Consider the following 25913-nt stretch of genomic DNA (forward strand, 5'->3'; position numbering starts at 1 on the left):
GTACCTTGATCGCCCTTAATTGACATGGCTGCATTTCCTGGAAGTAAACTTGGCCATGGAAATGTTACTAGTAGGCGAAAACAAAATCTTGTAGAGGATGCCGAAGAATTACATTTCTCATCAAGAATGGTTAATCCAGTGCCAACAATCATGTTCTAGTGACTGCAAATATCACTCCAGAAGCCAATATGCCAACTGAGTTAAATATGTTAGAAAATAAGAAAGAAGACATAGACTGCCTCTCAGGGAGCTTTATAAACACTGTAGAGAAATTTTTACAGTTCACAGAATCTTAACATTAAGTTAAAATAAATATAAACCATAGATGGAAATTCATCTCTTTTAAATGCTATCAAAGTTAATTCCATTTCCACACATCTTTACCACAAAGAAAAACACCTTGCATTGTGTGCCTGGCACACGCCGTCAATGCATTTCTTTCTCTGCATCAATGTGCTAGGCAACATCAAAGGGCCATACAAGTTGAGAATCAATATCTTAATGCCAGCAGCAGCTGCGAAACCGTGACCTAGATTGAGACTTCTGATGATCAGGTTACAGCCTCTCCATGCAATCCACTAAGAGTAGCAGCCAGCAGACCCAGAAACCACTTGGCAAAGCCTTTCTTTTAGTTCTTGCTATTGGATGTATTTCACTTTTATCTCACAATGGGAGTGTGATAGTTAAAGGAACAGAGGTTAAAAAAAAAACATAAAGCAATAGGAAAGGGTTTCTGAGTAGTTCATTAAATGTCACTGTTTGAAAACAACAGAGATTATTGAATTGTACCACTGAGGGGCTGGAGCTATGCAAAAACTGAGGCAGAGAGGTGAGCTAGGGCAGCATCAGGCTTGCTTAGGCTGTGTGGTTGGATTCTGCCAGGTTGCCAGACATACACAATATCAAAATGATAGATGGAAAGGAAACAGAGATATTGTTGCAAACTCAACTGTTATCTGATTCAGCTCCAGCCTGTGACAAATGGAATTTCACTGTTTAATGTGGTAAATTCCATATACTAAGGGGCATTGTCATTTTTCACAATGATGCTTCATAGCTGATTTTAATTACAAGATTAGAATTGATTATTCCACGATATGTTGTTTCGGCATTATAGAAATTGTAAGAAATTAAATGCGTAAAAGGTTTAAATACTTCATCCATTGTGATAATGTAAGTGAAAAAGTTTGAATACCAACTTGCTAGTGGACCATATTTCACACAAAAGAAATATAAGTGTTCTCTAAGTAAAGAAAACATATGAATTTAATAACTGAGATTGCATCTTCAGAAAAGCTCACTGGATATATACTTTGAGGCATAAAATGACATTCTGGGAACTTATTAAAGGGAAATTTAATTTTTAAGTATTATCATGAAAATGAAATATTGAAACACAAAAACAGATGTATGATATTAATATCAATTGCACGATACTTTGTTTATGAGATGACAGAAAACAATTTCAGTAAGACACAAACTTTTCAGCTACAATGCAATATATCTTAAAGCTCAGACAGTGGCTTCAACCATCCTTTACTATTCATCTGTGCTTTCACAGCCCTGGGCATGTCTTGGATCCTACCACATTCCAATTATAAGGTCTTTTTAAATGCGTAATTATTTATAAAATTACATTTTAAATAGTATATTTAGAACTCTAACCATGATCACAGAAAGCAATTCTGTGTTTGCTTGCCAGGAAGTAAAAGCATATGTAATGATTAGGAAAAATGACATTAGTTACTGAGTTCAATTTAAAAATCATGAATCATTTTTGAATCTTCAGTATTTGCTCCAACACTCCAATGCAGTAATATCAATATTTAAAGCTTTTCATTAATGAAATAGGGAAAAACTAATAGTTATTATCACAGTTTTCTCTGGTTATTTCTTTCCCAAAAACAATAACAAACAAAAACAAAATCCTTTTATTTTACACATGTATATGTCACTAGGAAGAGTTATTATAGAAACATGCAATTTATTTAAACAAAAACATTTTTAAAACTAAATTTTCTCTTATTATGCTTGAAATACTTTAATAATTAATACTTATTGGCAAATGTATGTTGAATATTAGATTGTCAGCATCTGTGGGCAAAGACAAGACCCTGACAAACAAAATCAGATGATCTTACTTCACACAGTACAGGAGTGGATCCTACTTATTGTTTTATTTTAATTTTGAAATACTGATTTTTAACATTATACTTCACAAAATGTCTACATTCTTTGCAAAGTAATGTAAAGTGAAACATAGTTAGCACAACTGAGTTACCAATGCCCTAGTGTGTGCATGCACAGTTGTTTTATAATTTGGGGTACATAACCCTTGAAACTCTCACTTCTTTAAATTGTTTTATTGTGCATTGTTTTTATTAACAGTAGGAAGAGTAACTAATATTCAATTATTACTAGGTGATTGATTTAATGAGAAAATATTGAGGAAATCAAGGCAGTAGATGCGTGAAAGAACTGGTCACATGACATCTGGGGTCAGGAATCACAGAGGGATGGATGTTGCTACTCAGGACCTCTTCTCCCTTTTGTTTATCTGGTATCCAAATGCACGAAGTAGTGTGGCCCATATTTGGTGTGCGTTTTTCACCTCAATTAATCTGATCGAGAAAATTCCTTATGTATCTGCCCAAAGACTAACCAAATCTAAATAATCCCTCAGAAGCATGATCAGGGGGTCTTTCTCTAAGCAACTCTAGGTACTTTCAAGTTGACATTATGTACCAGCAAAGGCTGACACTGATATTTATTTTATAATTGGACAATTTCAAATTGCTATAGATGTTTTCTTTATCAACCTGTGAATCATCACTTAGTTCCTCCAAATATGAATCCTTCTTCTCTCTTCTACTAAACTTTTGAACCATTTCATATCTTTTGAAGTATGTGTTTTCTCCATCAGCATTAATGTCTACACATTCTTGAATTTGTTTCTAGACACTTAGATATTCTGTTCACCCTCTAGACATCCACAGTTACTTCTTAGTCTCGCTTGATTGTAAGATGAATTGCTAAATGGTCTTATTAATAAAAAACCTGGAGCCAGATATTGGGGTAAAAACTGAGAGATCAGGGAAGCAGAAGGAAACCAGCCGCATTTTTACCGCTGGAAATCCTCAGCCAAAGAGAGACATACTTCCTGTATACCCAAGTGTTGCTGGAGAGCTTCTCTCCAGGTCCCACAAAGCCCTGCAGTCCCACAACCCACATATAAAATAATCACTCAGATGCTTTTATTACTTATAAACTCTATGGCCATGGCAGGCTTCTTGCTAACTGTTCTTATAGCTTAAATTAACCCATTTCTATAAATCTATACCTTGCCACATGGCTCATGGCTTACCAGCATCTTTATATGCTGCTTGTCCTGGAGGTGGCTGGCAGTGTCTCCCCCTCCTTCTTCCTGTTCCCCCAATCCTCCTCTCTCCTTATCCCACCTATACTTCCTGCCTGGTCACTGGCCAATCAGTGTTTTATTTATATAAAGTGATATCCACAGCACTTCCCCTTTTCTTCTTTTTTTTTAAAGGAAGGTTTTAACTTTAACATAGTAAAATTACATATAACAAAACAATTATCGAGCAAGAATTACAGTTACAATATTAAAGAAGATATCCTATCTATCTTATATTTGTGAGTTTAAAGTTTTATATTTAACTTATCTTTTATCAAATCTAAGGAAATCACAACTATCTAGTCTTCAACCACATCAAAGACCTCAGAAGGATATAATATTATCTGAGAAATGGGAGAAGGATGTAAGCAACTTTTGGGAGTCTTGCAGGGTAGACAGAGACAGCTGACAGCCTGGAGAGTCACCTAATGTTCCTTTGTAAGGTTGGGGCATCTGTCTTTAGCTCACAGGGCTAGAGTCTCTCTGTCATTTTTTTTTTTTTTTTTTTTTTAGTGTCCTGCAGAATGTCTGGCAGTTTTCTCTGCGAAGCAGGAACCTGAAGGACCATCTTGTCAAGCAAAGTTCAGTGGTAATCCTTCCATGGGTCTTGCATGCCCAGTCGATCAAGCAGTCCAGGCAAGAATAGTTTCTTGCCCGAATGGCTATCTTTGCCAAGGTGAAGTTAAACTCCATATGGAGTGTCTTCGATGCCCATCCTCCTCTTCAAAGTAGACAGAATATGGTCTTTCAATTATACAGAAATATATTTCAAAAAATAGTTTATTGACTTTCATGGGTTTTTTTTTTATTTAACTTTTTTGTTGGTCTTTGTAAATTTCACATCATGCATCTTGATCCTACTTGTCTCTTGTCCCTTCTCATCTGCCCTCTGTCCTTGCATTTAAAATTTAAAAGAGAAGAAAAGAAATATTTCATCATGGAAGCTGTAATGTGATACAGTGTATCATTACTTGCAAGTATTCATTGCAATGAGTCATTGGTCTGGTTCAAGGCCTTTGGTTTTTGCTATACAGTAGATATTGGGCTCTCATTGAGGCTCCTCTCAGATATCTTGTTGTTGCCCTGTGTCATGGAGATTCTGCAACTTTAGGTCTGCATAGCTGGCTCCTTCACGTGCTCTAGCAGATCATAAAAGGGGTGATGGAATGGGCCAACTCATAACCCTGGTTCTGGGTCTGCATGGTTGCTGGGTTGGTCTGCCTGTTCTCTGCCTGCCTGTTCTCTGGTATCCTCAACACCAGGGGGAGCTATCCAGCACCATCCTGGCTAGCTTACCCATGGGGTAAGCAACAATGGGCAATGCTGGTTCTCCTGTTTTCATGTTTTCAGGGCCAGCTCGCCCATACCTATGCCACCAAGACCAGATTTACTGTGTTGCTCAGGTGAGGTACAGGGCCTCTTCACCCAAGTGCTACAGCTGGTTAAATGTCAGGCCTATTCACTGGATCTTATAACCTCAGGGCCAGCTCTTCCATCTGCTACAGGTGCTGAGGGGTAGGGATTGGAGAGGGCATCTCCTCTCTCTCTCAACAATATGTGGCAGATGAGGGGTGGGGTCAGATCTCTCAGGCTCCCGCTATTGGGCCTGGCTCACCAGCGCCCAGTTATCAGAGTTAGCTCTACTGTGTTGCCCAGTCGAGGTGCAGGCCCTGCTCTCTAGCATGCTGCATCCAGTGAGGGGCAAAGTCAGCTCTCTCATCTGCCCTCAGGTGGCAAGGCGGGATGAGGGAGAGCATCTTTTTCTCACCATCACCACCTGACCTGGCACCACCAGGTGGTCAGGGTCAGCTCTCTCACTCCCATGACCTCAAGGCAGGCTCACCCCAAACCCCACCTACTGGGTCAGCACTACTGTTATGCCCAGGCAAGGTTTAGGGCCCACACTCCAGAAGACTGCAGCCAGTGAGGGGCAAGTCTAGCCCTTCCATTCTCATGACTGGGGAGCCCACTCCTCCAACTGCAAGGGGGAAGGGGCAGGGGGCAGAGGGAGAATCTCTCCCCTGCTCACACCCCCGCATGACATATGAGTAATGGGGTTAGCCCTTCCGCACTCACACCCTCTGGGCTGGCTCACCCATGCCATTGCCAACAGGGTCAACTCTACTAAGTTACTCAGGTGAGATGCAGAGTCTGCTCTCCAAAGGCTGCAGCCAGTTTCTCATGACCTCAGTGACAGCTCGTCCACCTACCTACCATAGGCTGGGAGTGGGGAGTACAATCTCCTCCTTGTACACATCACTGTAGAGCAGATGAGGGGTGGGGGTCAGATCTCCCAGCTCTCATTCTCAGGTCAGGCTCACCTATTCCCCTGTCAACCCCATCTCCTACACTATGCTGTCTAGGCAAGAGGTGCAGGGCCTGCTCTCCCTAGTGCTGAAGTTGGTGAGGGGTAGGCCAGCTCTCCAGCCACAGGTGGTGAGGAGTGATGGGGGAGGGCATCTTTTCCTTGCCCATGACACCACATGACAGATGAGGGGAGCAGGACCAGCTCTCCCACTCTCTGACTCTGTGGCTGATGGGGTATAGGACCAGTTCTCCCTAGTGTTGCAAGCAGTCAAGGGTGGGTCTAACTCTGTGCAGCCCTACCTCTCAGCCTTTGGTGGTGACAGGGGCCACAGATTATCAACACTTACCATGGCTGTGGCAGGGCCATGGGTGCAGATATGCCACTTGGCAGCAGCTCAGGCTGGGATATCACTATGGCCCCAGGTGACAAGCAGGCCACCACCCTTAGCCCACTCTTCACTGCCTTTATCTCTTCAGATCTGCCTCTCTTTACAGGACATGAACCATTCTGTCTCTCTTTTTCGTACCCCAAAACACTATATATTTGCTCATCATAATAGAGTCCATCTATTCAGATCCTTATGGATTTTCATCTCTCATTCAGTCTTACAGGCACGGGGCAGGTTCCTGTCTCATCTTCTGGGCCTAGAATGGCATGTGTGACTTTCTTATTTTAAAATTTAAAAGTAATTAAAAAAGATTTCAAAACAATCAAGCTTGGTTTCTATTACTTAGGATTTTCTTTAGTCTCATTACATATCATTGAAAGCATAGGGGGCTAAACTCAACTATTGATACCAAAATATTTACCACATCATCTTTCTCAGGGACCCATTGAATATAGTAACAATGATGGCCATTAATATTGCATTATTTCTTTTTTCATTTCTTCAAAGGATGGAAGAAGTATTGCACTCCAATGGCCATATCCAACCTTCCAAGGAGACAAAGTGAGCAATCCCTTTCAGCAGCCCCTGTCTTATTCAAGTACCCTCACCTCTGACTAACCTAAACAATGTTGTTTTTTCTTTGCTATGTGCATTAAGCTATATATATATATATATATATATATATATATATATATATATATATATCATTCAATTTTTCAACCTTATTCTATATTAACATTTTATTAGAAATACATGAGATGATGCTTCTTTGTCTTTGTTTACTAAAGGAAAGTGAGATATTGAATATTCTTCTCTATGTATTATAGAACATTCATTTGTATGTTTTTGTCTAATAGTAAGGATTATGACAGAAAATATAATAAGATAACAAGTGTGTTGTACAATGCTTATGCCACTCCCAAAATATAAATGAATAAATTTGGTTTTTGTTGTTTTATAAATTAAAATAAATTGGACAATTTCTATTTTGCTGAAACTACAAAATAGGCAATTGATTTTAAGAGTATTGAACTCCAATGTCCATATCAAGGGACTTTCTTTTCTTTCTCTATTTGCCCTTCTAGAAAAACAACTATTACTACTGTAATTAAGAAGTCAGAAAATTTTATTTGGTCAGGGAAATTCTCTTCTACTTGATGGCAGGAAAATGAGCTGTAGCCGGTAAGATCTCTGGAAGAACTGCCCCAAACACTAATAGCAACTGACGTACACCAGACAGACAACGTCTCTGTAGATAGGACAATGAAAGAAAAGCAGAGTCTGGAGTTAAAAAGCTCAGTATGGAACACAGCTCCGAATTAATTATTGTGATCATATAGGTTAGCATTATGTCACATTGCTGAGCACATGTCTAGCACATGACAGCTACACATACATCCCTTAATGAATCTTTAATGAAATGGAAGCTAATGTGTCTATTTAATTAATATAAGATTTTCTGGGGCCTGGGAGATGGCTTATTATGTAGGAGGGTTTGTTTAGTATACATAAGGCTCTGAGTTTGAATTCCCCACAAGCACATAAAATGCTGGGCATGACATTATTTTACTTTGGGAGTCTTTTGGGCTACTCTGAAAAACCATTTCTCTCTCTCTCTCTCTCTCTCTCTCTCTCTCTCTCTCTCTCTGTGTGTGTGTGTGTGTGTGTGTGTGTGTGTGTGTATGAGAGAGAGAGAGAGAGAGAGAGAGAGAGAGAGAGAGAGAGAGAGAGAGAGAGAGAGAGAGAGAGAGAGAATGCTGTAGATAGCCCTTGGATACCTCTCTAAGGTTGAGAGCCCTTATTGCTAAAGACACAACACATTCAGGACACCAGACTTAGATAACTGGAGCTGGATATGCACTGAAAGTCTCTTTCCTTCCATCTAGCTTTTACTGATTCAGAAAATGCTATGTAAGCTGCTAAGGGGGCGGGGGGAGCAAATATAGCGTCCTACCCAGCTGGAATATTTATGAACCCCACTGATCACCATCATGGAAAGAAATGCACAAAGGTGCCTTAGGTGACACTCACATGTAAGGTCCACTCAACAGGAGAGAAATCATGCTGAATGCTGGAAACCTAGACAGCTTCCTGGGGCCAGGGACATCCATGACCTTTGAAAAGAACCAACTACTGCCAAACTGCTAGGTGAGTTTAATCTCTTACTACATTGTAAATCGTATCCTTATACTCACAGATAAGTGTAGCTACCACCCCTCATCAAAGAGCCTTTAAAAAAAAAAAAAAAAAAAAAAAAAAAAAAAAAAAAAAACAAATGGAGGTCATCAGAGAAAATCACAGCTGAGATCCACAGACAGTTTGGAGGCCAGCCTTAAGGATGCAGCTATACCATAGTTCTGTCTATGGCCCAAAGAAAAATCTTAAGAGAAGGGTTGGAAAAAATTGTAAGAGCCAGAATACTTGGAAATCTGCTGTATAACAGTCTGGCCCAGAAATGGCTGTATAAACCAGACTATCAACAGCAGTATCAATGGACATGTTAATGTGGAAAGCAGAAAATTCCACAGGAGCCTAGCCCTAGACAAAAAAAATAGAGGCGAATAATGACTGCTGAGGGAAGGAGAATTAGCCTCTCTCAGGGCTAAGGATAATCCCACTTATTGGTTATCAGATGTATGGGTGACAAGCTATGAAACCACACACACAAAATATCAAAATTAGACTCAGTAAGTTGTGTATGTGCATATATTTGTACAAACAGACATAATGTGTCTAAATCTATTTTAAAATCTTTAAAAGGAAAAAAAAAGCTATCGACTTAAAAGCAAGGGTGAGCATGGGAGAGATTTGAAGGAGATTAGCTGGGAGCAGTTGAGAAGGTAATGGAGGAGGGAGAATGATATAATTTTATTACAATTTCAAACATGTTTAAAATATTTTAAAGCCACATATATTGCTGGGCATGACTGTGATATCATCACTGGAGTAAAAAGATAGGCAGGTACTAAGAATTCAGATTCCAGCCAGCCTCATTGAAACTAGGACCTTTTGGTTGAGAGATAATCTCAAGGAAATAATCTCGGGAGCAATAGAGGAAGATCCTCACTACTCACATGCCCGTGCACTGGATCACACATCCACAGACACACCAGACACACACACACACACACACACACACACACACACACACACACACACACACACACACACACTATGTATATACATAACACCCAACACACCCAAAATTGTTTCTTATCTTCTTAAAGTAGTTTAATATTCAGGGTCTATTTGTCTATTGCACGTATGTGAGTGTCAGCAATTGAGTAGACTCAGCAGTTTAAAATGTCTTAAGGATGTGGTTTGTCGTCATCACTATAATAGAAATAACATTACCGACGAAGGGACAACTTGAGATATTTAAAGTGACCTCTCGTCTACAGAATATATTTGGTTGTCTAGTTCAGTAACTATTCAATAATGCCACGGTGCCACATTTTCTCAATTAACTTAAGGAATTTTCACTCATAGGGGTGTTTATGGCTGGGCTAATTTAAAGCCTCTGACAAGTGCTTCTTAAGCTTGATCCTTCAGATGAGCTAGATACACAAGGAACAGCTCCTCCTGAAGTGTCTCCATTGCGCTGACTGGAGCATATGAAAATTCTAATTAGTGAAAGTTATGCAGTGGATAACTACTATGCATTCTAAATTATATTTATCCGTTACAACTTTGTCATCAAATATTGGATATGGCCTATAGTTAGCGTCACTGTAAATTTGCATTTCAACTGGAGAAAAAGACAACTTCTTTTTGTCTTCGCTGATTAACATTTTCAAGCTCTGTAATTTTCTTGCTGCTCACAGAAACAAAGCCAACCAAGCTCATACAGAAAGCCTATTCTCCAAGATATAAATATTTGCTATTCAGAAAATCTCAATGAGGGTTTAGTTATTTTAAACTAAAGAAAGAAAATTGCTAGTAATGATTGGTTTCAGCTAACGAAATGCTTTTATGCAAATATGTGAACCCTAAATATGACCTGGAAACAAAAGACTGCTTAACAGTTACTATTAAGCAATACATTAGTAGATCAATTAAACAGAACTTCTTTCTAATGAGTATGTGGTGCAGGGGTTGCCATAGAAACCTGGAAAGGAAAAGCCATTGAATGCTAATGTATCATTCTAAGACTGTAAAATACTGAAGATCTGTTGCTGGTTAGCTTACTGGAGTTGAAATAGGTCACTTTTGAGGAATGAACATATTTTATTATAAGGAATCCTACAAAGATACTCTATTAGATTCTAGCTCCTAAGTCTTCTAGAATGTACATATACCACCTGCCTAGGCTACCTTTCAAGTACAGATTTATTCTAAGAAAAGACCTATCATATTTAATTTAAATGTTCCTGGAGGAGAAATATACTAAAACATCAATGTCATAAACTGATTAGATATCTATTTCACGACCTGTGAAATATATACACTTCCAAAGTGAACCTGGATTTTGCTATATGCTGAAGATATTGCGCAGGACAGGACACAAGCTCCATTGGGTTGATAAAGAAGTGGTGGAACATGGAATCTAGGACAATTTGGCCAACACCACAAAGAAGAGATTTGAAGATAAATAGTAAGTTACTTTGAGAGAGTAACTATGCAACAAAAATGAGACCTTAAGAAACCCATTGATGAGCTATTGAATGCTTGTTGTCCCATGAATAAATCAGAGGGCAGACAAAGGAGCTGCCATAAGACCAGAAGTTCCTTCTGGTTTAATGCAGCATTGAAAGAGACTTGGGAGTGAATTTTCGTATGTACCATCACATGATTAAATCTCACAAGAAATGTCAATCCATATACCATTCCTTATGTAACAGAATTGTTTGAATTCAGTTTTTTAAATTAATGTACCAAACAATTGGCTTTGTTATGACATTTTCTAATGTAATCATTAAATGTACTCATCTTTCTCCCTCCTGTGCCCTCAGCAAAGTGAGTAACTTTATTTTGAAATGTTATTTTGGTTAATTAATATTAAAAAGTATTACTAATAACATTAGAGCTAAGATAACATTGTATAATGATATGAAGTACCAATTTTACATTGGCAAAAAAAAATGTGGATAAAATTTCCTCAGATGCCCATGATATTAAAAAGGGGAAAATTAAATAGGGAAATGCTAGAAAACATTTCCAAATATCATGTGACAAAACTGACTAAAAATGATCCTTTTTAAGTAGATGTATAATGGATTACTATAGTCAGAGGTATACACAGCACTTGCACTTGTGTTAAGTGGGATTATAGCAGGATTCCCAATTCTGATTAATTGGTTGATGTACTATTTTTATGGCTGTACTATACTGATTGGGTAGCTATAGCCATTTGGTATATTTTGAAGACATTTTACTGTAATGTTCCTAGCTTACCTTTTTGTTCAAGATTACTAGAATCTTTCATGTTTCCATAAGACTGTGTTTTCTGTGCCACTAGAGTATGATAGAGATATTTTGATGAGGATTACATTCAATATGAAGATTGCTTTAAGTAGCATAGGCATTTAAAAATGCGTCTCACAATGCATGAAACTGACATTTTTCCTTTATTTGTGTCACTGGTAACATTTCACTCATGTTTCATAATTTTCATTTAAAATTTTTTTGCTTTATTGTATATGTTTTGTGTGGGTTGATAAGGCATATGCTCATAATACATGTATGAAGTTCAGAGGAAAACTTGTACGAACTGGTTCTTTCCTTCCATCACATGAGTTCTAGAAACAGAACTTGTGTTGCCAGGCTTGTTGGCAAAATCCTTACTTGCACATCCTTCTTCCTGGTGTCTCATAGATTCCCCTATAATGCTCTTCACACATCTGGTAAATTTGTTTTCAGGTATTTCTGCAGTTACTGCAAATGAGACCACTTTCTTATTTCTTTCCAAGTGGTTCATTATTATAGAATAGAGAGGTCAGTTCAAACTGCATTAGATTGACATGAAAATCCAAAATCCATGAAGCTAATTTGAGTAAGGCAGTGCTCTATGACACTGATCTTAGTGTTTTTTTTTTTCAAAGTTGCAAAAGCACAGAAATCAAAAGGAAAAAAATCAGATCGTTTCAGAATAGAGTACTCTAATCAGCAAAGAAAACAGTAAATGAAGTGAGGAAAGAACTTATGGAATTATGGAACAGGAGAAATAAGTGTCATATCTTCATCTAACATGGGAATAATATGCACAAATCAAAGCCAAAACGAGTAACCTCTCATGCCAGCTAGAATGACTATTATCAGAAAGAGAAAAGAGTGTCAAATGCTAATGAAAATGTGCACAAACTATTTTTTCTTCTATGCTTTTGGTAAAAATGCAAATAAAATGGCCATAAAGAGAAATGGTATAGACATCTGACCTTCTGAAACTATGTGGTGGAAGGGGGGAACCTTGTAGAATTCTCTACAACTGTCCTTTGAGATCCACACTCTGGCTGCGGTGTGTGCACACAGAAACTCATGCACATACAAATAAACAAATGCAAAAAATAGTATACATTTTAGAGGTGCATCTCCCAATAATTCTACTTTTTAGTATATGCCCAAAGAGATCAAAATCAATATATCAAAGAGATATGTACACAAAAGTTTATTGCAGCAGTATTCAAAGAGATATCTGCATGGATGTTTACCGTAGCAGTCTTCTTAGTAGCTGATATTTGAAAACAACCGACCTATCCACAAGTAATGGGAAAAGGAAATATGTTGCACTTATACAGCAAAGTGCCATTTAACCAGGGGAATGATGAAATCCTATCATTCAAAATTGAATATGGTAAAGGAATTTTGCACGTGAGTCAAGAGTAGAGAAAAGATTGGCTACCTTCTGACAAGTCAGAGCATTTAGGTGGTATAGACCAAAAATATAAATTTGTAAGATCACACATAAGTAACTGGTACTTTCAAAATAATGCACAGTGGTATCAACCACTTTATTACTCAATTTTATTTGGGAAAAGAAACTGTCATTATAACCTTTCACCAGGGAGCTTCACATGTACCCGGAAGTGTGAAGTCTAGAAACTGCTGGCGGTGATTCCAGGAAGTAGCTGACAATGGACCTTTCACTTTGAAGGACTAACTACCTGGGGACATCAACACTAAATTTCACACCACAAGCATACAGTCCAGTTTAACCAGTTATTCTCAGAAAACAGATGTCAGCATATGATTCAGCAATAATACAAATTGAATCATTTAGTCTGACTGTTGTCAAGAATCAAAGAGATGATAGCATGCCTTAAGGTAATAATTAATGTTCATATATGCTTGCCAAAAGCTAAAGAAACAACTGTAAACATATCAAGTGTTTGAAAAACACTCATTGTGGGGGCATTTTTCTTTATATTTGAGATTATAGTATAATTGCATAATGCATCTCTTTTCTTTCCTTCCTCTAAACCCTCCCATTATATCTCTCATTGCTAGCTGTTGCTAGCTTTCAAATTCATGTCCTCTGTTTTCATTAATTATTCTTATGCACATATATGAATATATATATGTATATTTATTAATATCATCTGCTCAGCTTGCTTAATATGACTTCTTTGTATGTTTTCAGGGCTGGCCATTTGGTGTTGGGTAACCTGTTGGTGTGCTCTTCCCTGACGAAGATTATTTCTCCCACTTGCAACATTCTTTAATTGCCTGTTGCTCCTTGTGTCGAGTGGAGGCCTTGTTTTTCACAATCCACGATGGCATGGCTTTTGTTGTTGAGCTTGAACATTTAATTACTTTTAAAACATTTTCTGTAAACTCTGTTGCCTTCAGATACTAGTTCTACCAAGTGAGTAAAAGTCAAAATCCACTGTGTTCTGCTTTTTTACTCAACTTTCCCTTACTAATTATCTTTAGCAGATGTAAGTAATTAGATATCAGCTTTGATATATGCAGATGTTGGGTCTGTATATACAATTCTTATTTTCACAGATGTAAGAATGTCTATAATTTTCAGTATTGATTCAAAGTCTGACAAACTACCTAATCATGAGGCTTTTTGGGAATGGTATATGATTAAAACCTGTCTACAATGTTATTAAGGTGTGTGTGTGTGTGTGTGTGTGTGTGTGTGTGTGTGTGTGTGTGTGTGTGTGTATGTATGTATGTATGTGTTAGCAAGTTTTCTTCTTTTGCTTCATGTGATAAGTGATATTAAATGTAATGAACTATATGAAACTTCATTAAGAAATCTCAGTGCAAACAAAAGGGCCATCTCTTCTTATTTTATAATCAGCCAATCGTTTTTCTGTATCAAAAATCTGTTATGAAGCTGGCTGGGTTTTGAGAAGTAAAAACATAGTTAAAAATTGTTGTAAAAGTTTCAGGGAAGCAACTCCAACAGCAGACTCTAAAGGAAGGAAAATCTGAGGTCTGAAATGATCGTTCAGCAAAGGGCAAATAGTTTTCTGGCTAGAACCAAGTAACTTCTGTGTCAAAAGGGTAAAATAATGATTGTGATTGTGGCCAGAACATCATTAAAGTGAACTGTGTTAAAATAATAGCACTGAGACGAAAAGATAACTCATCTGACATTTGATTCAGTTTGAAAAGTTCAAAGACTTCAAATTATTATAGCTAAAGATTGATTTATTTTTGTCCCCTAGCACTAAAAGGTAATTTAGAAGGGAGAATATCTTCATTTTAAGAAAAATGTTAGGGTCTTCTCAAAGGCCTGAATAACTTGAGGCTATGAAGACCTTTACAAGCATGTATCAAAAAAAAAAAAATAAGAAAGAAAAGAAAAGAAATTTTGCTTCTGCTTTCTTTATTTTTTTTCCTTTCCTCTCCCAATAGAGTCTTTTCTTAAAAGTTCAGTCATTCATAGTTAGTGTTTAAGATAAATGATTTAATAATATAAAATAATTGTTATAAAACAGTTTAAAAATAAATTATTAATGACTTGTGTCTACCCAATATTTATGATTATACAATTAATTGTATTGCAGACCAATATATATTTAAATACCGTGTCATATCCATTTCCTTCCCCTTTACAGAAAGAGCCCATGTACAGTAGATCTATGATTTTACATTGCATATGAATAGACGGGAAACAACTGAGGACAGTTCGCATATAAGTGGGTGAAGTGTGCCATAACCCTTTCTTTTCCCTGTGTGTGGCAGGTTTAATTTTGAGGCTCTGCTCAGGAATGAGAAGGAGATGTGCGACAACTACTCTCAAGTGAGCAGGTGAAGAGATACGAGGATCACCTACTTAGTGATGAAATGGAAGTTGTACCAGCCATCAAAATCATGAGTGACAGCCAAAGCTGAGGCCCAAACGAAGCAAGTGGTTCTATGCATATCTGCCACACTGTGATAATATACACGACAGCGTGAGCTTGGGACAGTAATACAAAAGAAACTTGATTTCCTCCTCTATTTTCTGTAAACTACATGTAGCTTTCTTAGACAAACGGGAGATAGGAGGACATACAAGCAAACACTGGAGTAATTAAATCAGCTTGGTGTTACCAAGGAGGAAAATATTTGAATTGGAAAATATTGCAGTGTCTGAAATGTTAGAACTGCAGTTGTATTCATTTGTGTCTCTGTATGTCTGATGTCAATGCCAGTGAGACAGGGAGGATACAAAGCAGAGGAAGGTTCTGAGCACTGTGTAAAAGTTAAGGGCAGGATTATTTTCATGGATTTAAGTTAAATAGAAGAGAATAAACAAAACTCACGTTTTGGTCCTGCTGCTCCCTTCACTCTGGTTCAGTTTATGTTAGTTTTCTTCAAACTAGCAGAAGTTAAAAGAATTAGCAAAAAGCTCAAAGTAATGTCGGAATTAAAAAAAAATGTTTTTGTATGATATAGAGCACTTTTTATCTTATACCTTTTTATTAACAAACAAATAAACAATATTTCCAAGAAGGGAAAAAAATGTTTTTGGAAGACCAGGAAATCTGGTGTGGTGGTCCATTCTAGGTGAGAACTGGTGATTAATGGTATAACCTCAGTTTAAGTTCAATGCCTGAGCCAAGCGGTGGTGGTGCACGCCTGTAATCCCAGCACTCGGAAGGCAGAGGCAGGCGGATCTCTGTGAGTTCCAAGCCAGCTGGTACAAAGCGAATTCTAGGGAAGGAGCAAAGCTACACAAATAATTCCTGTCTCGAAAGTTCAGTGCCTGAGACCTATAAAATTTATGAACAAATTTTGCTTTTCATCTCTCAAAATAATTATTTTTGATAGTTTCAAATCATTATTTTTTATTTTAAAAATAAAATAGACTTTTTAAAGTCATATATTCTTATTATGCTTTCCTCTCCCCCAACTCCTCCCAGGTCTCTATCTCTCCACCCACCCAACTCCACACTCTTTTTTGCTCTCTCTCACTAGAAAACAAACAGGGATCTTAACAAGAAGAAGAAGAAGGAGGAGGAGGAGGAGGAGGAGGAGGAGGAGAAGAAGAAGAAGAAATAAAATAAAATAAAAATAGATAACCCTGAATATAACAGAACAAAAAAACAGGGGGGAAAGCCACAGAAAAGACACAAGAAGCATATATACATAGAGAGACACATGCATTTGCACACACATAAATCCCATGAACATAAAATAGGACACCATAATATATATGGTAAATTAAAATTAGGCAGACTTTCTAGAGCTTTAGTATCTAGCATAGTAGCTGCTGGGCATGGGATAAGTTCTGCATCTGGGCACAACTCTATCCAATTGAGGTGTGCTAGAAATAGGAAAAATGACTCACTGGGCAGCAAAGCCTTATTATGAAAAGAGAATAAAAAATACTGCACCCAATGTATTTTACTCATGGACAACCTACATTATATATGTATTTCCTTTTAATAGAGTACCTCTTACAAATTGAATCCACCTATTACTTACCTTTATTAGGTATTAGTCTCCTTTTAAGCTTTAATTATGGGTTGCTTACTGTATATCAGCCCCTAGCACATGTACCCATTCTTAAGAAACATTTAAAAAGTGATTTACTTCAGAGTACATAATGTGATAAATTAATTCAAAAATAGTTATTTGTGGTTATAGACTATATGCACGCAATCCCAAAGTATTTTCTACCACCTTGTTCACGGTCATCATCATCATCATCATTTTCGTCATTTGGAATTGACCATCATCTGTGAGCCATTTGATCTGATCCTTTCACCTCTGTACCTCTTACAATGAGGAAGCAATATAATAACATGTAATATTCTACTTAAATGAACATTCATGCCAAATTTGGATGATGTAAGCTTCACAGGTATCTAGTTAAAAGACGTTTTGCAAAGTCCTAGTACTAAAGTCTTGGTTGTGAATCTGATACAAAGACAAGGAGTCTATCGTTTTAATCAACACCCCAGAACTTGGCTACGATAGTTTGAATGTTACAGCAGAAGAATTTTGAGAAAGAATCATAAGAAACCAAGCCTTCAGTTCAGATTAGTGATTGCCTGTATATAGTGGATAGAAATGTTCTTATTGTCTTTCTCTCTGGGAATTTGAGATATATACCGCGCTAGTCAAAGGATTGTTCAGGTTTTACTTACTGTGTCCTAGAGGCAAAGCTGAGCCTTGAATACATACTCAGATGTAGCTACACTTAAGCAGAGAGATAAAGGTATATATCAGATATTGGATTAGTCGGCTTGGCCTACCATTACACAGAGATGAGCAGCTTCAACAGTACATATAAATCTATTTTCTCATAGTTCTGGAACCTGAAAGTCCAAGACAAATGTAAACACACAGAGGCATTTGAACCACTTGTCCATTTAACGAAGTGCCCACAATAGACTATACACTTGGGTCTGCAACCTTCTCTGCTTTAGAATTTTGATCAGGTTTACATGATAAAGTATGTATTCCCCTCAGTTGGAGTGAGCATCAAGTCCAACCAGAAAGTTATTAATTATCCCCAAACAGTCAGGAGAATACTTCACCAATAGATATATCTTGCCTAATAGGCAAGTTTCTTTTTGTAGTGGGGCAATAGCGGTTAATGCAGAAACTCATAAGTGTCCAATTGCTGAGAACAGGTGACTTCTAAGCAATCAAGTCTGAAATGGACATCTTTATTACCTGCTTTTAAAGCCCAGAAAACTTTATAGAAGAGGGAGAAAAAATTACGCAAGCCAGAAGATGAGTGTCTTCTAGATGAAGGAAGACTAGCTGGAAAGAATGATGTCAGCAAGAAAGGGAGAGGGTAAGAGAGGGCAATGGAATACACTGTCAGCATGTGTGGAATTGACAATAAACAGGAAAGGGGCCATATGCCCAGAAGCTTTGCTATCAGTAAGCCAATGTGAATTCCGTTAATAATCTCTACTATAAATAAAAAATTACATCAATAAAAACTTTCATGTACAAAACATCTAATGGGCAGTCCAGCCAAATATGACACATTGGCCAGAAGCCAACATGTTAACAGTGTAATGTGTAGCCTTGTGTAATTTTGGATATGTTACAACTCAAGTAGTACCACAAACACCATTTTAAAGTCATGTTTTATTATAAGATGAACGTTTGTTTGTCTGTATATCAGTGCACCACGTGACAATTACCGTGTGTGCGCATGTGCGTGCGCGTATGTTTGCTAAAGGAAAGGAGTCAAGAGATAATGTAGGAAATATTGTCTCTTTGGGGGTCATTCTGCTTGGCTTGGAGACAGCCCCGTTCCCTTTACATAGTCATTTCTGTGCATTGTGAGAATCCAAACTTATCGAATCATTTTACTTTGACCGTCTCTCCAAAGATCTCCATCACCTCGTACAGGCATTTTGAGCTTCTGGGGGTTTGGGTATGGATTTGAGGATGGCACATTTGTCCCATAACTGACAAGCCAGATTTCAAAAAAACTACGTGAAGTCTCTTGATGTTCATCACTCCAAGCAACGATGTTGTGAGGCATCCATTGGCCACTCTCATTTTCACCAGTGTTTAGCCCTGGGCTGAGAGCCAGCAGACTCATAATCGAAGCACTAGCAAATGCAGGAATAATTGATGACTTACTAACCAGGCAAGGAAATCTCTAGTCTGTAAGGTCTGTTATGTGAGCCCATGATCATACCTCACTTAGTTTATCTACTTACTGTATTCATGTACATACAGCTACACCCCAGTAACTTTTCAGTGTGTGTGTGTTTTAAGCAGTTAAGTCTATGTATTTCATAAGTGTATTTCTTAGTTTTGTTTTATCTGAAAATAGAGAGTATTCAACAATGAACAGAAATGTTATTTGTTTTTATTTGTATTAACTTTTTTCATTAGTAAATTGGCTTAGCTGCAAATCCAGCACTTGGGAGACTGAACTGGGAACTGCAAACATAGGACAGGCCTGAGTATATAGCAAAACTCTGTCAAAAGATTAAAAAAAAATGTGTCCCACAGAAATGCTTTCTAAAAAGGCTTTTGATTTGCATGACTTTGATGATAATAATGGTGGTGAGGATGATGATAATGCTGAATCAGTAAAGCAGTGCGTTGGAGTCCACATTAACAAAGAATCACATCTAGCTACACATTATACTAAAATACTTCTCCACAATCTCACATACAATATAGCTAAATAAAATTCTACAGCAAACGCAGTAATTTCTTTTAAAAATCCTCAGTTATAGATTCTTATCATTCAAAATAAACAGCCTCATAAGTTTAACGTATATTGGCAATTCAAACCAGTAGCCAAACATATTTACACAGTTCACAAATATCCAATTCAACAGAAGACCATTAAAATTACCAAAGATTCATTGAATCATATTACATACACAACGTATCTATGTACGTGAATATAAAACCACCTTGAATTTCATGAGTTTTGATAGTCACGCATTCCAGATGACAGCGTTTCTTTCCTTTTCATGAATGCCTGCAGGTCAGTGGGGCCATGTCAGTAGCTGAACTTGATGAAGTCCATGTGTTGGCCAACGACAGAAAGAGGAGGAAGAACTGTCAAGGACGTGTAAACAGCATGCCTCATCAAAGCTGAGTTTGTATTACTCTTCAGTAAAGTAGAAAAAAAACAGGGGCAAACAGTCAGGCTGATTTTGAAATGAGCCATTCTTTCTATCTAAAATATAAACAATCCTTCAAATGGAACTTCAAAAACAATTGTTTTATATCAAATCATAAGCCTAAGCACTGTCTGTCGCCAATAGCTCACTCAAAACGATGTGATGTTTCATCTCTAAAGTGTTGATTAACTAAAGCAGTAACACCCACACTTCACACAAATAAAATTGTAAAGTGATGTTTAAGTACTTAGTTATAAGCATTCTCTAAAATGTTTTATATACCATAAAGGGCATTTCAAAAACTCTAAGCTAGAAAGCATTTTATTGCTTAAATTTCCATGTGTAATGATGAATCGCACACATTTTGAGTCAATAAAAGAGGAAATTTCTTCACTAAATGGGTTTTACCACCTAGAACTCAAGTTTTTCTGCTGCAAATTGTCTTAGTTAATGCATATAGTAACTGTACATTTTATATGAAATATTTATGTATGTCTCAGTCCAGATATAAGCAAGGAATATAATGTGTTCTGTAAGGAACACATTTTTTAACTGCTTAATAGAATATTTTGTTATATTGACCAACTATGCAGCACACGTATACCTAGCAAATTTTTACAAAGCAGAAGTTTTTTAGACACTAGACCAGGACAGTACAGTGCAAGCTGAAATGACTGAATACCCAATGACAACATGCAGGGTAATTCATCATGGGAAATTCAAATGAACCAGCCCCAAGCCAAGGAACAAAGCAGCAATGACAAAAGTCTTCATGGAGCCATTTTCATCGATTCTTGACACTAAGTTTCTGGAGATAGCCTTTGGAAAGAAGACTCATGTAAGGCTGTGATGGCTAAAACACTGCAACCAGAGAAAACTAAAGGTAGCTAATAGCCACAACAATGTACATTTTAGTCATGGTACTTAGACGATCCTTTTGAGAATCTTGTGAATTTTGTGAAGCTTTGTCATCTTTTTTTTTCTATCTTTTCCACCACTGATTAATGCATATTCTCATTATTATTCATGTATGCATTTGAAGTTACCTCAAGCTTTATTTGTTTACCTTTCAATTCTTCTATATTGAAGACAGCATGATTCCCCTGCTGATTTTATGGAAGTATGATATTATATTTGTAATTAGCGAGTTTTCTCTATTTCAGCTCAGGCTGTAAATTGAGTGGCAATACATAATCCTCTTGTTATAGGGCATATGCAAAAAATACATAAATGTCTTAATATTCAGCACTAAGTAAGCTATTATAACTCAGAGGTGGCATGGATTCAGGTTATGTGTTTGTCCTGTGAGGTCAGTTTTGACACTGGGTACCTGCAAATTCCATTATGAGCAAATATTCATTGTGTAGTAGATATCCTGTACTTTCACTTGCAGAATTTTGTATAACATGGACTTTCAATGACCTATCTCATTATGAAAACAAACAAAAAAATCATATAATACTTCCATAAGCACCCTGAAAAGAGGATAATATCAAGAATTGTGATTCACTGACTAAAAAAATTTCATAAATATTTTAAGATTTGGTTAAACTTTTATCTTAACATGATCAATGTTGACTAACCAACCAAAGTTTTACTTGCCATGTGTCTTTGTGGTAAATGAAGTATTATGAAATGTTTGAAATATGGAAATTATATTTCTTAAAAGTTATGTATTTTATGCATTTACATAACATCTTTTATATAACTATTACCCATCTGTATATCCTAATAGAACACAAAATGTCTTTTTGCACATTTTATAATATTTATAGAAATTATTGCCCAGTTTTCTAGTGGCTAACATTGCCACAAAAACTGCAGTGGCTTGAGGGAGAAGGCTGGGGGACTGGGGGCAGGAGAAGAGAGGAACAGGTGATTTGTTGTTGGTATAAAATGGATAGAAAATTTCTTATTAATAAAAAGATTTTGTTTGGTTTTTTTCATTTGTTGTTGTGGTGATATTTTATTTGTGCACCACAATAAAGCTTATCTGAGGTTCAGAGGAAAAAGCCAGCCACTATATCAAACAGAAGTCAGGCAGTAGTAGCACACGCCTGTAATCCTAGCATTGAGGAGGCAGAGATCTATCTGGATCTCTGTGAGTCCTCAACCAAAAAGAGAACTACTTCCTGTATACCCATGCCTATATGTCTTCCTGTCCCTGACATAACACTTCCTCTCTCTGCCCAGCTACTTCATGTTGTATTAAATATGTTTGTAGATCAGCAGTAGGAGAGTTGACATCCTTATTGTGTTGTCTCCTAGACCACACATAACATCTTTTTTCATTTCATTTAGTTTGACTTTTTGTAGAAGGAGGTTGAATTTTTAATTAAGTAATTCTGTGCATCTTGGATTAGACAAGAATTTCAGATATGTCAATAATTATAATATATAGGATATTTTTATTACTAGGGTTCATGAAAAAGTTTATTACATTGTGTTTATAGGTAAAATTTTTTGTGTTTACTGAAAACATACCAAATTCATCTATTAGTTCTAGAACTTAAAAATTTTTTTCTTGAGATTTTCTAAACAGAATCCATGTTATTCATAAACCATTTAAATTCCGCCATTCTCTTGTGTGATTATTGGTTCCCTTCTGTCTTATTAAATATATTTCTCCTGCTGTATGTGTAGGAATCAAGAAAGGAATTTTGGTTTTTTGTTTTTTACTGACTCTAATCTTTTTTTTTTTTGAGGATTTATTTTATTTATTTATTTTTAATTGCTTTCTCTGCTTTATTTAAACATAAAATGCTACATTAATGCAATATTAATTTAAAGTACTTTATAATGAAATTTTTATTTTGGTGAATGATCGTATTTCTGTAAATTATTCATAGACAGAAGTTTCCAATACTTTCAAAATGAGTATTTCAAAGACTGTAGTATTTTATTTTTTTTTCTTTTCTTTCCCTTTTATTTTATTTTACAATACCATTCAGTTCTACATATCAGCCACGGATTTCCTTGTTCTCCCCCCTCCTGCCCCCCTCCCCTTCCCCCCAGCCTAACCCCCATTCCCAACTCCACCAGTGCTGCGGGCCGCAGGAATATATCATAAGAACTCAGCTGGTTATGACAAAGTCACTACCTGGAGGGATCAGGGAATTCCTCCAGAGGAAGCCAAATCCCAAGGAGTTTTTGGTGTTACTTGGCTTGTTATATATCAGCTGTATTCTGTTATGAAAATCATGTGTGCCTTCATAGCTTTCCCAATTGACTTTTCCCTAAGAAGGGCTAACAGTGTAGACTGATCACTCTCTGGACATACACATTCCAGGTATTTGGAGAACAGCCTCAGGAAAGGCTTTCTCTGGAATCAGATTATCTCCCTTGGCCACAAGGACTACAGGAAACACCACCCAGGTGGGCGCCCATTGTTAGTCCCAGGTAGACTAACAATGATAACAGCCCACATGCAAGTCTTCTGATTTACGGTAAATTCCACAAGGAGACACCGCCTAGGAGAGGTGGACGTTAAGTAATAGCTTTACACAATTTAGCTCGGACCCTCCCTTTATATACCGAGACTTCCAGGAGGCAGAGGAGAAGAGAAAAGAGAATGGAAGAACTAGATGGGTAAGAACTTGAGAGGAACAAAATGAGATGGGGAAGAACTAGAATGGAGGGCTAAAAGAGAGGACTAGAGGAATGAGATGGAAGATGAGGAAGAGCCAGATGGGGAAGAACAAGATGAGGAAGAGCCAGATGAGAGAGGAGATGTGAGAGGAGCTGATAGGGGAAAGAACTAGATAGAGGAGAACCTAGAAGGGACAGAACTAGATGAAGGAATTAAGATAGAACCTAGAGGGGACAGTAGATAAATATAGAGAGAAATCAGGCAAGAAAGGAGCTAGACATGAGAACAGAACTGAAGCTGTGTATAAAGGATGTTATGCCAGAGGAATTAAAGCAAGTGGACGATAGAGCTCAGTGTGCTGAGATTCTATTTCCTGAAAATAGTCCTCACCGTTAGTAGTTCTCTCTCCTGAGCCCCTGGGATGTATAATATTAAGGCTGGTTCCTCTAATATTATACAAGACTCTAGGGCAAAGCCTCCCCCGAGGACTGAGATCAACCTGGTAGACTCAGTCCAGGCAGGTCCAGTCCCCTCCTCCCACACTGAGCCAAGCATCCCTGCATAAGCCCCAGGTTTCAAACAGCTAACTCATGCAATGAGCACAGGACCCGGTCCCACTGCCTAGATGCCTCCCAAACAGATCAAGCCAATCAACTGTCTCACCTATTCAGAGGGCCTGATCCAGTTGGGGGCCCCTCAGCCATTGGTTCAGAGTTCATGTGTTTCCATTCGTTTGGCTATTGGTCCCTGTGCTTTATCCAACCTTGGTTTCAACAATTCTCGCTTATATAAACCCTCCTCTTTCTCGCTAATTAGACTCCCAGAGCTCCACCTGGGGCCTAGCCGTGGATCTCTGCATCTAGATTCCTCAGTCCCTGCATGGGGTTTCTGGCATGACTATTAGGGTGTTTGGCCATCCCATCACCAGAGTAGGTCAGTTCTGGCTGTCTCTCGACCATTGCCAGCAGTCCATTGTGGGGGTATCTTTGTGAATTTCTGTGGGCCTCTCTAGCACTTTGTTTCTTCCTTTTCTCATGTGGTCTTCATTTACCATGGTCTCCTATTCCTTGTTCTCCCTCTCTATAGATCACTTTCTAAATATAACACCAGTAGCACAGACACTGAGAGAAACAATCAATCAATGGAACCTCTTGAAACTGAGAAGCTTTTGTAGAGCAAAGGATACAGTCAACAAGGCAAATCGACAGCCTACAGAATGGGAAAAGGTCTTCACCAACCCCACATCTGACAGAGGACTGATATCCAGAATACATAAGGAACTCAAGAAATTAGACATCAAAATGATCAACAGTCCAATTAAGAAATGGGCTATAGAGCTAAACAGAGAATTCTCAACAGAGGAAACTCAAATGGCTGAAAGACATTTAAGGAATTGCTCAACATCCCTAATCATCAGGGAAATGTCAGAATGGCTAAGATCAAAAACACTGAAGACACTTTATACTGGAGAGGATGTGGAACTAAGGGAACTCTCCTCCACTGCTGGTGGGAATGCAAGCTTGTACAACCTCTTTGGAAATCAATGTGGCGCTTTCTTAGAAAATTGGGAATCAATCTCCCCCAAGATCCAGCTATACCACTCTTGGGCATATACCCAAGAAATGCTCAATCATACCACAAGAGCACTTGCTCAGCTATGTTCATATCAGCATTGTTTGTAATAGCCAAAACCTGGAAACAACCTAGATGCCCTTCAACTGAAGAATGGATAAATAAATTGTGGTACATATACACAATGGAATACTACTCAGCAGAGAAAAACAATGACATCCTGAGGTTTGCAGGCAAATGGATGGATCTAGAAAGAATCATTCTGAGTGAGGTAACCCAGACTCAGAAAGACAAATATGGTATGTATTCACTCATAGGAGAATACTAGATGTGGAACAAGGATGACTGGACTGCTACTCACATCACCAGGGAGGCTACCTGGAAAACAGGACCCCAAGAAAGACACGAGGATTGCCCAATGACAGAGAAATGGCTGAGATCTACATGAACAACCTGGAAATTAGTGGGAGTAGTGAAGGGTGAGGGTCCAGGGAAAGAGAGCCTGTGGGAGTGGGAGATCCCAGCTGGATCAAGACTCTAATCTTAAGAAGAAAGCAGTCTCTTACTGGATGATATCATTTTGAGAATTTTCTCCCTAGTTCTCTCTGTCTCTCTGTCTCTCTCTCCCTCCCTCCCTCTTCCCT

At 37.7% G+C, this 25913-nt stretch overlaps 1 long non-coding RNA gene across 1 annotated transcript in view; it reads left to right on the plus strand.

Moving 5' to 3' along the window:
- Window positions 1-13933, plus strand: part of LOC143268673 (uncharacterized) — a 39140-nt gene extending 25207 nt beyond the window's left edge. Inside the window, exons 2-3 of the long non-coding RNA XR_013044741.1 lie at window positions 8163-8259; window positions 13688-13933. This is a non-coding gene — a long non-coding RNA (uncharacterized LOC143268673). The remainder of the gene's footprint in view (window positions 1-8162; window positions 8260-13687) is intronic.
- Window positions 13934-25913: the final 11980 nt, after the last annotated feature.

This window comes from Peromyscus maniculatus, chromosome 15, assembly GCF_049852395.1.
Source record: "Peromyscus maniculatus bairdii isolate BWxNUB_F1_BW_parent chromosome 15, HU_Pman_BW_mat_3.1, whole genome shotgun sequence".
NCBI classification, from domain to species: domain Eukaryota; kingdom Metazoa; phylum Chordata; class Mammalia; order Rodentia; family Cricetidae; genus Peromyscus; species Peromyscus maniculatus.